General features: G+C 42.0%; 1 protein-coding gene across 6 annotated transcripts in view; it reads left to right on the top strand.

Moving 5' to 3' along the window:
• Nucleotides 1-14598, top strand: part of SGK3 (serum/glucocorticoid regulated kinase family member 3) — a 117516-nt gene that overhangs the window by 31756 nt on the left and 71162 nt on the right. The gene's annotated exons all lie outside the window — the stretch shown is intronic.

The raw sequence follows: 14598 nt of genomic DNA, 5'->3' as shown, positions 1-14598 counted from the left end.
AACAGCCCTATAAATGATAGGGTCTTTAAGACTGGAATCTAGAGTGGCCAGTTTCTGAACCACTTAGGATTTTCACATATTTCAAACCTCAAATGTTATTAGATCTTAATCTAAGTCCTAATAATAGATAAAGATAGTACTCTTTGATAAAGCGCTGTGAGAGCGCGAAACGCGGAAGGCACTGTAACAGGGGACTTATCCGTGTTCAGTAATGTTCCTTTAATCTAGCAGTGTGGTAGTTAATTACTAAACACCACCTGCCTGATTAGATTGTTTACAAAAAGCCTGCCTTTGAGACAGGAAGTGACTCTCTTTAGCTCTGACTGAGAGCTGACCTTTTGAGAGACAGAGCAGAGTTTCTTGAGTCCCAGGAGAGATTGACCAAAAGAAACCAGATCTCTGGAGCTGACCAGTCTTGAGCTCTGCACAACAGAGCTGATTTCAAGACACAGGGAAAACTACTACACCTGAAGCTGAACCAGGAAGTGAGAAGATTTTCCCTCCAAGAAACAGATAAGACTTTTATTCTTAAGAGACTGCTAATATCTGCTTATTTCATGCTATATGTTTGGGGTTGGGAGAAATGCTTAACTAATGGAGATGTGAACTAATTGCATAGGATTTCACTAGAAATACTCCCAAGTGAATGGAAGCTTTGTTCCCCCCCCCCCCCCCCTGTGTTTGGATGATTTCCTGATGAAAAGGAAAAGGCACAATAAAGCCTTATTATAATTTCACCTTATAAACGTCTCCAAATTGTGTACCTCTGTGAACGTCCGTCTACATATGGTGTCAGAATTGGGATAAGAGGTGTCTTTGTAGTTAAAAAGGACCGGAGATTTTTGTGTGAAATTTTTTTTATGCTTTTTGCCTACAAACAGTCTGCGAAAAAAATAAATTAAAAAAAAAACCTCATGCAGCAGAGATTGGAATTAAAGGGATACACACCACTGAAACTTACAAAAACTTAGAAGAGACTGCTGAAGTAGCTAAACCTTATTTTGCCTACCACAAAGTGTAATATGGTCATTGAAATAGGGGTCTTTGCCTTTCAGCCATAGTCAGGGTTCAAGAAGTGAGTCAGCCCTTGGAAAGGGATAGGTGTTTGTTGTTTTCAAAAGTTTCGCTGAAGCAGTGAATACAGATGGTGACCCACGAGTGGTACTGATTTTGCAGATAAAGGTTGCCACACCACATAGGACTACCAGCTGTGAATGGAGTATATGCAGAAAAGTGTGAAAATTGATTCAAGACTGTGCTGAAGCAGGGGAATTTTTAGCAAACCAATGCTGAGTGTAAAATTGCCCTATAGGGGGAAAAAGTGATTTCTGAACTGTGTAAAAGGTTTTTTCAAAACCAATTGCTGAATGTTGAGTCACCCTGCCGGGAATGAAAGAAATAGTCCACTGCAAAGAATGTTTTTTTTTCTGCAAGTAAAAAAGTCTGCCTATATATATCTTGGGAGCAAAAACAGACACCCAAAGTGTGAAGTGTGAATGCCATAATACCCAAAGATGAGACTGAAAATTACTGAACCCAGGCAGAAAACCAAATTCTGTTGCTGAAGCGGGGAGATTGCACCCTGCAAGAAAATGGTGTAAAGCAAATAGACTTTTTTACCTAGCAACTGCACATCTTGTATACCTGATAAAAGAAAATGCATGCACAGTACTGCTGATATTAAAAAAAAAAAAAAAAATCAAAGAAAGAAAAGTCTACAGAGATGCCTGTGAGAGCTACGACCTCTACAAGCAAAATATGCCCATCTGTAGGACTACCACAATTGGGGGTTCTAGCAAATACAGTGGCAACAGCTGCAATAGTGCCTCCTCAGGTCAGGAAGAAAATTACAACTGATAGCCTAAAAATGGAGGACAAGATGCAGCGTTCCTGTAATGAACCCTACCCCACGGAAGAGTGGCCCTTCCAGTCCAATAAAGAGGAAGACATCTCTTACGGGAACCCGAACCGAGTCACACCCATAAAACACCCCAAGAATGGTGGGGGTGCCTGAACTCGGCACGAACAGAAAAGACCGCTCCCTTTGATGACGAATATGATCAACAGGAGACAGAGCGGGAGCAGCAGATCACCCAATATTTCTGTCAGCTAAAGCAACTGCAAGAAAAACCTGGCATATATAATGAAGCTGCTAAAATTTCAAATGAAGATGGAGACCCCAATATCCCTGAAGGGACGGTGTCATCCAAATCAAAAAGGCAAGAAAAAGAAAAGCAGTTCTTCACTTACCGTGGAAGGAACAGACACGTCCGCAGATCCTATGGAGGAAAAGGGGGACCGAGTTGCCCTGCAGCCTAGAGAAAATGGAGAATTCGTCCCACGGTTAACCGAATATCCAGAGGACCCAAGGCAGAAGTCGTGTACCCCAAAGAAGTGTCTGTCCGGTGCCAACAGTGAGGAACCCTCAACTAGTCATCCCAGGGAAGCGGAGCCGGAACCAGTGAGTGACGATCCGTTGACCAGCTCTGAAGACGCCCTGAAAATTGCCAGGCATGACTGTGATCTGCTCTGTGAAGAATTAGGAAGAGAGAAAAAATAATGCTGAGCTACAGAAGACTGTGCTTGCAATTTACTCTGCGGCCAAGACCGAATTGGAGGATCTCAAGACTGAGCTAGATACTGCAAAGGCTACTATCTCCCCCATGGATGAAAAGCAGAGCCAATCTGATAAAATGGTGGCTATGCTAAAGCGGAAGTATGAGGAGGCACTGAAGCAGATGACAGTCTTCCAGCAAGAGGTTCACACTCTTCGTATAGAGCTTGATGCCTCACATCATGAGGCCAACAGCTGCCGCACAGACCTGGAAATTTCCAGAAAGGAACTACACAGTCTCACTGAGGAGCTGGATATTGCTAAAGAAACTACTGTCAATCTTGATACAGATCTCAAGGTCTCTCAGAAGGAGCTTCAGACCCTCAACCTAGAGAAAGAAGTCTCACGCCAGGAGATTGTCATTCTCAAAGCAGATGTGCGTAAATGGAAGGAGGACTGCAAAGATGCCCTGAAGAATACAGAGACTGAAAAAGGAGAAAATTCAAGATTAAAAAGAGAAAACTTAAAACTGAAAGAAGAAAATTTTCAGTTAACAGAAGAAGTCAAGGAAAAGTTTGACGCAGAGCACCGACTGCAGAACCAACTGCAAGGTCTGCGTACACACCTCTAGTATGCTGAGGAGAAGCAGCAAACGCTACAGGAAGAAAAACTGCAGGCTGCTAAAGAGGTACAAGCGCTGCAGGAACGTCTGAATACCCAGTACGTCCCCACAGAGCAGTATGAGGAGCTAAAGGCCACGCTGCATGTCTTCAGAGCATCGTTGGAAGCGGAGCTTCGATGCCAGGTGACTCTGTATGAGAGGGAGTGTGAGAAGGCTCAGAAACTGGAGCAAGAGCTGGAGAGACAGAGAGACTGTTCCATTACCTTGAGTCAGTACATCAAGGAGAAAACAGACGCAGTGGCAACCTTGACGACAAAAATTACAGAGCTCCAGAATATGAAGGAGACTCTGATACAGATTCCTCCAATACGGAAAAAGGTATTGGCTCTGCCCAAGCACCAGTATCCCACAGTAACTAATGCCCGTAAAGGACAAGATTACGACATTTGAGCCACCAAAGAAAGCACTAGCCAAACCCACAGCTGCCCAACAGGCAACAAACAGAGGTAGGAGTGCAGAATCAAAGCCAGAAGAATCCTTAGCTGAAGAAGCTGAACTGGCGACTCCGTGGTGTGGAGAAGCTGCAGAAAGACCACTTCAAGAGCAGAAAACTATAAGGGCTAGTCCTAACTGCTCTACAACTGTTGCCATACACACTGTCTACAAAAAGAGGAGTGCCCGACGCAACAGAAATCTCAAGACCGCGCACGCGATAAAAAGACTTTACGTGGAAAAAGTCCTCCTCGAGCGACTGAGGAGTGCTGATCTCAAGCATCTTAGGGAGGAGACAAAAATAAACTGGAGAAAGGGCTCCAATCCAACGGGACAGAGGGTTCTCTTCCTCAATCCACTCTCATTCAAGTCACAGAGATATCTAGAATGAGAGTGGAAGGATGGGCTTTGGCCGTGGTAAGCCCGAGCTTCCCACAAACAGGGGAGGTATGTAACAGGGGACTTATCCGTGTTCAGTAATGTTCCTTTAATCTAGCAGTGTGGTAGTTAATTACTAAACACCACCTGCCTGATTAGATTGTTTACAAAAAGCCTGCCTTTGAGACAGGAAGTGACTCTCTTTAGCTCTGACTGAGAGCTGACCTTTGGAGAGACAGAGCAGAGGTTCTTGAGTCCCAGGAGAGACTGACCAAAAGAAACCCAGATCTCTGGAGCTGACCAGTCTTGAGCTCTGCACAACAGAGCTGATTTCAAGACACAGGGAAAACTACTACACCTGAAGCTGAACCAGGAAGTGAGAAGATTTTCCCTCCAAGAAACAGATAAGACTTTTATTCTTAAGAGACTGCTAATATCTGCTTATTTCATGCTATATGTTTGGGGTTGGGAGAAATGCTTAACTAATGGAGATGTGAACTAATTGCATAGGATTTCACTAGAAATACTCCCAAGTGAATGGAAGCTTTGTTCCCCCCCCCCCCCCTGTGTTTGGATGATTTCCTGATGAAAAGGAAAAGGCACAATAAAGCCTTATTATAATTTCACCTTATAAACGTCTCCAAATTGTGTACCTCTGTGAACGTCCGTCTACAGCACGTTCTATAGTGTCGGGCGCGTGCTACACCGTGCGCGCGAGCGGATTTTTAGTTGGCTGACGTTAGTCAGCCTTTCTATAGAAGGGCCGCGCACGGTAGGGAGAGGGGAGCCGACAGACAGCGGCGAAGATGAGAAAATTAATCTTTTCGTGCTACTGCCTGCGCTCAAATGTGTGTATGTGTGTATGTATGTATATATGCGTGGATGTGTATTTGTATGGATGTGTGTGTGCGTTCGTCAATAACAGCAGAAGTAAAAAAAAATATTTATTAAAGTTTTTTTTCTTTAAAAAAAATCTTATCTAGGACTTACTTTCACTCACACAACCCATGCACACACCCATGCACAAACACATACACACACACATACCTTACCTGGCACTATATACAGGAAAAGCATGCGGCACGTGCATGCGCGTTCGCATAGGAACGTACGGCCGCAAGCTGTATATTACAGCCCTAAGAGGGATACTTCACCTGCTCCTGTCCATGCTGTTGTGTGTCCTATATCAATAAACCTCACTTTTAATAGCAGACTAATTGCCTGGTCCCCGCTTTCTGGTTTGCGGTGCTCTTCCGGTTCCTTACCTTCGTGGATTTATGGGAACTTTCCTGCTAATAGATAAAGATATTTAAAACCAGAGACAGCACATAAAACACAGACAAAGCTCAGTTTTAGCACATCCAGTGAAAATCATACACGGTACAGTGCCTAAATATATATGTATAAATATCTATTAAGTAAAATGGTCTTTTAGTTTGACATTTTTGGCCAAAATTGTTGAAAGCCCCTGAGCCAACGTCACGGCAGACCACAATTCAGGGGTCCCTAACGCTAATATAAATTCTTAATAACCTGTGTTATAACAGGAAGAATGATTTATAGTAAATCTGTCAATATTAGTTGCAAAGTTCTAAGTCTGAATGAAGCCTTTATTAACCTGTACATTGCCAGGAAAGGCACTCTGTATTAGAGATGTCACAACCATCCTGCAAGCAAACAAGTTCCCCTGTGTGGAAGATGCTATGGAGTAGCCCTTAACCATTTAAATGTGGGAGGGGGTGAGCTTAAATTAAGTAGGAGGTTGCCAACCTCCAATCAGCCAGGACTAGCTGAAACACAATTGTAAAATATACTGGACACCTAACAAGCTCCTATTGAACCCCCAAAATAACCACAACATATATATAAGCATATGAATGTCACAGAGGAGTGCTACTGAGCATGGCAATATATATTTAAAACCAGAGACAGCACATAAAACACAGACAAAGCTCAGTTTTAGCACATCCAGTGAAAATCATACACGGTACAGTGCCTAAATATATATGTATAAATATCTATTAAGTAAAATGGTCTTTTAGTTTGACATTTTTGGCCAAAATTGTTGTAAGCCCCTGAGCCAACGTCACGGCAGACCACAATTCAGGGGTCCCTAACGCTAATATAAATTCTTAATAACCTGTGTTATAACAGGAAGAATGATTTATAGTAAATCTGTCAATATTAGTTGCAAAGTTCTAAGTCTGATTGAAGCCTTTATTAACCTGTACATTACCAGGAAAGGCACTCTGTATTAGAGATGTCACAACCATCCTGCAAGCAAACAAGTTCCCCTGTGTGGAAGATGCTATGGAGTAGCCCTTAACCATTTAAATGTGGGAGGGGGTGAGCTTAAATTAAGTAGGAGGTTGCCAACCTCCAATCAGCCAGGACTAGCTGAAACACAATTGTAAAATATACTGGACACCTAACAAGCTCCTATTGAACCCCCAAAATAACCACAACATATATATAAGCATATGAATGTCACAGAGGAGTGCTACTGAGCATGGCAATATATATTTAAAACCAGAGACAGCACATAAAACACAGACAAAGCTCAGTTTTAGCACATCCAGTGAAAATCATACACGGTACAGTGCCTAAATATATATGTATAAATATCTATTAAGTAAAATGGTCTTTTAGTTTGTACCGTGTATGATTTTCATTGGATGTGCTAAAACTGAGCTTTGTTTGTGTTTTATGTGCTGTCTCTGGTTTTAAATATATATTGCCATGCTCAGTAGCACTCCTCTGTGACATTCATATGCTTATATATATGTTGTGGTTATTTTGGGGGTTCAATAGGAGCTTGTTAGGTGTCCAGTATAATAGATGAAGATAAACTGATCAAACAAATAACACAAAAATATGATACTTTTTCAACATTTATTTATCCACAAATGATTAAACATTCAAAATCCATGTGTGAAAAAGCAGCAATGACGACAACTAAGCATCTCCTGTAACTGGTGGTCAGTCTGTCACATCGGTTTTGAGGCATTTTGGCCCATTCCTCCTTACATAACAACGTTTCTGATCTTTACATAGGTTGGGGCCTCCCAAACGCATACCTGAAGATCTACCTAATTATTTAAACACCTTAATTATCCCCTTTAATTTAGCTGATACAACTAGGATGTCACTTACTTTTGCACATACCCTAACTCTTAATTACTCATTGTTTGTCTAATTCATACATCATTTTGTTTCAAAGGTGGGGGTGTAAGAGAAGAAGGTCACTGATAGGGTGTGAGTGTCACTGAGGAGGAAGGTAACTGAGGGAGTCGTGTCGGTGAAGAGGGTGGATGTCACTATAATTTGGGAGTCTCAGTGACTGGGGATAGGGGGTGCAGCCTCACTCACTGATAGGTGGAATTATTGATAGGGTTAAAGAGGGCGCCAGTGATTCACAGTTTCAAGTCTGCAATGGAAAAGAGGACTCCAGAGAACAGCAATCCTTTCAAAGCTGGGTACTTTAGCTAGTGTAGCATGGCTGGCCCAGACTGCCTCTCTACCCCCTGTCACGTAAGCCCTTTGTAGCTAAAGGCTGTCACAGGCTATCCTAGGGCTTTGACCCCCCACCTCCCCCGGCCCATCCCCCCTCATGCTGACTCTCTGAGTGACAGAAGAGGTGGTGCCACAAGGTTTTGTGTACAGCCAATCATGGTGCAGACATTGTGCCCTCACCTTCTGGAGTCTCAGAGAGGAAGTCCAAATTAGAGTTCAGTTGCTGTGCACCCCTCCTAGAGAGAGGAGGTGTGTGCTGCTCCTCCCGGCTGGGAGTGAGCCAGGCCAGTCAGTCCCTCCTGGGCTGACTAAGCCAAGAGAGATCAGAGGCCTCAAGACTACAGAGAGCTCAGCACCATCCAGAGGCCTTAGATCCTCTGTCACTATCTGTATCCGCTGTATACCATCTGCAGTGACTGCCAATAAAGCCCCTTTGTTTTATTACCCCTGCCTGAGTCTTCGGTCAATTGGGCAGGGGTGCGAAATAAACCTGCTTTGGTGGGGAACTGTCTCTGGGAATCCTGGAGCCCACTGAAGCTGGAGGCGCTGACACCATGAGCGAAGTCTGAATTCACCAAAAGCCTGTCCTGTTCCCCACACCATCGCGGACCACTCTGCTCTCCTGGGGGGGGGAGGGGGAGGAGGATGAAGTGTGTTACACTAGTATTAGATCAAATGTATTTTTGGTAAAGAGTCTAAAAAGCTTTTGTTCTCATTATGACAACAGTGTCATGTTGTGTTGCATGAATGGGATCTGACATTATCCAAAAACCGCCATTCATTTTTGTTATAAAACAAAGACTTTCTTTAGAGCAAACTCTGGGCTTTCCTTGCCAGGAATCTGCAAATTATTTAACATTAATCAGAGAACAGAGATGCTCTTGTGCTCTGAGTGAATTAGGGCAACCTGCTTAGTTTGTGTTCAGGAAAAAATATTTTGTTTGACTTATTATTTTTCTTGTAGTTTTTGTTCACATCATTGTGCTATTGGGTACAAAAGGGGGGAAAGTGCTGTACACAGCTGAAACCTCACTGAAATGACAAATGATTCTTTTCTGTAAGATTATTTGCCTCAGTGCTTTGGTATGCTTAATGTATTTGAACACAAGAACATCCAGCATATTGGTCAAATGACACGGTATTAACCTTTGCTGGTCTGTGTGGCAGCGTGCTAGTGGTGTGAGAGAATAGTTGATGTGTTTCATGCATTGTATTTGTTTACAATAGAAAATGTAATCTCTGCAGTGTCAGGCAGGCATATTACATTGCAGTACTGACATCATTGGAGCTCATCTGCAGCCTGCAAGGATACTAAAAGGGAGCATACTGTATGTAATAAGGGCGCAGTCAAAATAGACTTACTTTGTTCTATGACAGTGACGGCAAACGTGCAACACGGATGCCAAATCGAGCACAAAGTGTTTCTGAGCTGCCACACAATGCTGTCTTCTCTGCTTCTCTCCTACGATGCGGTCTGCTACATAACCCGACCAGCCTCCCAGCGCTCGGTGAGATGTATGGAGTGCTGTGTGCACAATACCATATGTAGGGAAAGAAGTGAGAAACAACCATGTTAACCAAGATTAGCATCGGCTAATGGAAAAGGATCTAAAATAGAGGATAGGCACGGAGCAGAGGGGATAAGGTTGGGGTAGAAAGCTTTGAGAAACTTAGTGAGGAGGGTGCTGAGATGGGGATGAGAGGGAAAGGAGTATGCTGAGAGAGTGAGGGGGAAAAGGGAGACAGAGAAGTAGTGTAGGGGGAGATGGAAGAACTGGGTGCTCATGAGTGATGCTACACTCTCTCAATGAGAGAATTAGACTTAGTATGTTTTATTTATCATACTTCCTATGGTGTAGGATGTTTGGTCGCGATCAAGCCTCTGCCGCCATGACAACTTGCCATCAAGCACCTCAGCGCTTGACTTTTCGCTGCCCACGCACCGACCACAGGATCATCTTTAAATGTCCCGAGTTCAGTGCTCCGAGTTCTTGTCCCTTGCAGCAGCCGTTCTGAGTCCCGCATGTGCAGGACTCGAGGGGTGGCCGCAAGGGACAATGATGAGGGTGACATTGACAAGGGCGCACGGGACTCGGACATGTTAAAGATGGGGTCGGAGCGCACACAGCAAAAAGTCGTGGGGAGGTGCCCGACGGTGAGTTTGTCATGGTGGCGGTTTGGTCGCAGCCAGATGTCCCATTCTGTTCTGGCTTTACATGCTCTTGTTGAACACACAGATCACATAAAAAGTAGCAAGAAGAAACCCCCCCAAGTCTAATTTAACAACATAAATTACAAATACCTGTGTTAGATTTCAGTGAAAAATGTGTAAATTACCCAAATGAGACCCCTTAACGATGTCACTGGAATTCGTTCCTAGGAGGCATTGCCCCTATATGATACTTTGAACCTATATTACCCACATTCATTACGGATTTGGGAAGTAGTTTACTGGTGATAGGAAGACATTACCTGAGATGCATTTTACAATTGGATGAGATTTTATTTTCCAGCGTATCCGAAACAAGCGACATTTTGCAATGTTGTGTTTGAATATTTTTTTAATAGAGCAAGATAATTTCGCCCCCATAGGGAATTAAATCTGCCTTCGCCACTTTAAAAAGCATTCCCTACCACTAAGGCTCTCGGGGAAGTTTGTAATGACTCTTGATGACTACGCTTAAACAGCGATAAAGTGATTTTTATTTCCTGCTAAATTTGGTGGATTTTTGTACTCCATTTTTGTTTGACAAGTTTTATTTTTGACCTGAATAGCATGTCAAAATTGAGTGTTGCATTGAAAGAGCAGACCAAACCCATAACTTTGTTTGCATAAAGGTCTCACTGTTTATCCTACACTTTGTTTTTATTGCCAGGTTAACAATGTGGTGGGGTTAAATCAAACTGTTATGAAATGAAAAATGAAAGCTTTCAAACAAACAAAAGCATGGGTGATTCAGCACTATTTTAGTTCCGGATGGGTAATTCCATGTTCAAGCTTCCTTCTTAATATTTGCTTTCATGTCCACAAAGAGGCTATTCACAGTTAATGGTGAAGAAATATGAAAAGTAAAAAGTAGAACTTCTGTGTACCTTCCAGTTGGCTGGTCAATAATCGGACAGTGAATCAGCTTACAAATGCCTAAAAACTGTACTCCAGATACTGCATTCGACTTTGGTAAAGCTCCAATATGATCATTGTTACAGAATAATTAATTTTAATCAGCATCTTCCTACCCATGAAAAGCTCCAAATTATGAGACGCAAAAAGAATTCAACCCCAAAAATCTGGTTCCTCTATCAAATACAGTGTTTTTTCAAAAGGGCTCCCCGGCCATCCCCAAAGGGTCCATGCAATATTCCGGTCATTTGAAAATGGTATCAAATACAGAAGAATTTACAATGCATCTGATCACAGACACGCTATTAGAGAGGGTTGGGGTTCCTGATAATGCTCCTGATCTCAGACACGCTATTAGAGAGGGTTGGGGATCCTTACAATGCATCTGATCCCAGACGCGCTATTAGAGAAGGTTGGGGTTCCTTACAATGCATCTGATCCCAGACGCGCTATTAGAGAGGGTTGGGGTTCCTTACAATGCATCTGATCTCAGACGTGCTATTAGAGAGGGTTGGGGTTCCTCAGAAATTCACGTTGGGTTCCTTAACCAAAAAAAGGTTGTAAACCACTGATCTAATGTATCAAGCTTCTGGATAGCTTGGATATTTTATTCCGCTTCAGATTTGTCAGATTTATTGGCCGTTGACACAGAACGTGACACATCCCCCCACATAGTTTGTTGCTGGCTATATTTTAAACACCATCTGATCCAATAACATTCTCACAATTGCTTGAGATCTGGTAGAAAAGGTGCACTGTAGATTGTTACATTGAGGCAAAATCATGTTATAAAAATTAACCATTGTGCCAATTTTGGAAGCTTCATGCATAGACCACATTTGGATGTTGTTGATATACTGTAGTAGCCACAAAAGGCTTTTGACAAATGCCTTCAGCGTAGAACACCAAATGTTCTTTACTCCATAAGCCACATCTACCAGTATCCCATTCTACTTATAACATTACTATATTATATCACTCTTTGCAAATTGAGATAGATTTTACCTAAACAATCTGAACATTATTAAGAATCATTTACAAATACTCTTATTTCAGATTGTTTAGCTTTACTAGATCATTAGTGATTCAGTATTGTGACAACCCGTAGTAGATGCATTAGGAAGGGATATGTGGGCTACCATACTACCATGACTGGAAGTATTACTCAGCAAGAGGAAGGTGGAATTGCTGAAAAATTGACTTAGTGTATGCATTTTTTATATACTGTAGCACTAAGGGCATGACATAACACTCAGAAATAATCAGGGTTTGGTTTGTTGATACGTTAATGCTTCCTGGGCACTACATACATAGGAATTTGTGGCGTTTCACCCTTGGTGTGTTCCATAATATAAAGCCAGGAAGGCTCAGACTATTGTAAAACCAACCAAAGCCAGAGGAGAGGTTCGTATATGATATTACTGACAAATCTATGCAATATAGTTGGCACTTAATTAGTGACTCGATCTAGCTGGTTAAGCAGTGCGGAAAAGGTACAATAAAGTCAAACCCAGAAATGTCCGCTTTAGGTTATGGTTATCATGCCAGATTTTATTAAGTGGGTGTTTAGTTCTTTAATGGTTTATAAGATGACAGGTGCATGCTGATGTGCTACACCCACTCATGTACATACATTGAAGCATTTATCTCATTCTTTCCATGGGTGGTGAGTTTTAAATCAGTGTCACAGATGATCACACGTCTGATTTCTCATTCTTGTACAAGGTACAGTATGTCTGCAGTTGCTAGACAGGTTCAGGCAAAACAACACTCTCTGGGTAAGTAAGGTGAACATATTTTCTAGTAGCAAACTGGGACAAAAGTCAAAAATCATAAAATTATTTATTTGACACGTATTTTAGGCACATTTAATTCTAATTGCATACATTTTGATTTGGCACAAATTGCATTTGAATTAATTATACTTATGAGAAGAGTGCATTTTTCTGATCGAAACTTTTATCCTTAGACACATTGTATAATAGACGATAAACGTTTCCTCAAATAAATTCTTTATGAAACATGGATTTTTTGCACTTCCAATAGTAATTGCATATATTTGTGTAACCCTCCCTTCCCTGCTTCTAGGGAGATTACATTGGTGTGTTGTCTATGGATACTCCACATGGGTTACCTTGACTCAGGGGCTGGATTCAGACTGCTAGTCGATGAGGTACTAAGGTTGTAGAATAATCGGCGCCAGAAATTTTTGTTGTACAACCGTCATTTATTCGTGTCCCCATGGACAGGGACCGATCATACACATCTCAATAACTTTGTACTGTATTTTATATCAGACATACATGAATATGGTTATTCCATTAGTGCCCACTCTTAACACTCGGATGGAGGTACATTTACTTAGTTGCTTTACGTAGCTGTGGGAACCGGCTCCTCGTTTCGAAATACCATCGGCATTAATCCGATTTCCCTAGACCCCTACGGGAGTCCTGGCGGGTCTTTCTCACGTGACCCGATATCTTTGGCCTGTTTAGGAACTGCCACTTCCATGCAGACTGATTAGGAATATTAGTGCAGATCCGCTGTTAGCGCTGATCCGCCGACACCCGGGAGCCCTCTACTTAAGGCCCTCTGTGGCGTGCCATATTCACTTTCCTGTAATATTCAGGACTCCATTCCTTCTTTTGGGGATCCTTACTTAAAGAGTACTGTCCCTATTTACAACATAATAAACAGGGGAACCTGGTCTGGGCTAATACTTTGTAAACATACTTATCTACTCTCCCCGAGGCTTCTCTCCTCTAGTCCTCCTGGAACCTAACCTTCTCAAACTTTCCTCACTCCTTATATACTCTCTGTGATGTCATCATCCATGACAACACAAGGTGGGTACACACTTATCATACTAATAACCCTTTTGAGGGGGGGGGGGTTATATTTGGATTTGGAACAAATTGCATTTTAATTATTTATACTTATCAGAGGAGTGCATTTTTTTCCCAGGAACCTTTTATCCTTACACACACTATTCTAAAATGCCAAACAACTTTCATCTTTAGAATTCACTCTTATCAAAATTATTGCTTTAACTGTATCCACTTTCATGCTGCTTTTTTCTTCAGACCAAACACTGTTCACTAGACTAAAAACACGTTCAGTAGGGCTATTGGTTCCTGGTAAGCAAGAAGCAAATTCGACAATTAACTTCATGAACTGACAAAGGATAGAGTTTACATGAAAAAGGTTGAAAATGTCTTTCCATTTATCATTTGGATAACTCTTTTTCCACTCTTCAACCTGAAGCTTTTCTTCTAAGAACTTCTTTAGCCTTGAAAAAAACAGAGATCCTTCATCGATATTAGCCACTTGATGTACTGCAATGTTCACGTACTGCTGTATCCGAGTATCTGCTTGTACTCTGTTTCAGCAAGCAGACAAAATGATCTCCACTCAAACAGTATACATATAAAAATGCTTGTATAACTTCACAACCATGGCCTCCATCCCATAAGGGAGCTGATCAGCTGCTGTGTGACCGGCATTGTGAGTGACGTGTGCAGAACAATCTATTTCTATCACATCACTGAAAATAATTTCTCTCAATAGCTTCAACACATTGCTTTGGCCTCTCTGCTTTGATCCGCTCATCATGCTATTTGTGTTGTCTGAACCAAAGGCAATTCATGTATCTGTTCCTTTATTCCGATCAGAGGCTTCTTGTAAATGATTGGCAATTAATTTGGCGGTTTCTCCTTGAAGGTTTTTAAACTCAAGAGCTTTATTTGAGTGGCTTCACACAGCTTGAAATATTTAACTATGACGGGAATCAATTTGACATCCTTATGATTGGAGGTGCCTGTGGATAATGATATAAAATTACACTCACACAAATTAGCTTTACCTTCTTCTGCAATCGGAGAAAGGACGTTTCAAGCTATGGCTTCAGTTTTTTCGTGC

Source organism: Ascaphus truei, chromosome 2, assembly GCF_040206685.1.
Source record: "Ascaphus truei isolate aAscTru1 chromosome 2, aAscTru1.hap1, whole genome shotgun sequence".
NCBI classification, from domain to species: domain Eukaryota; kingdom Metazoa; phylum Chordata; class Amphibia; order Anura; family Ascaphidae; genus Ascaphus; species Ascaphus truei.
This window is presented reverse-complemented; position numbering and strand designations above follow the sequence as displayed.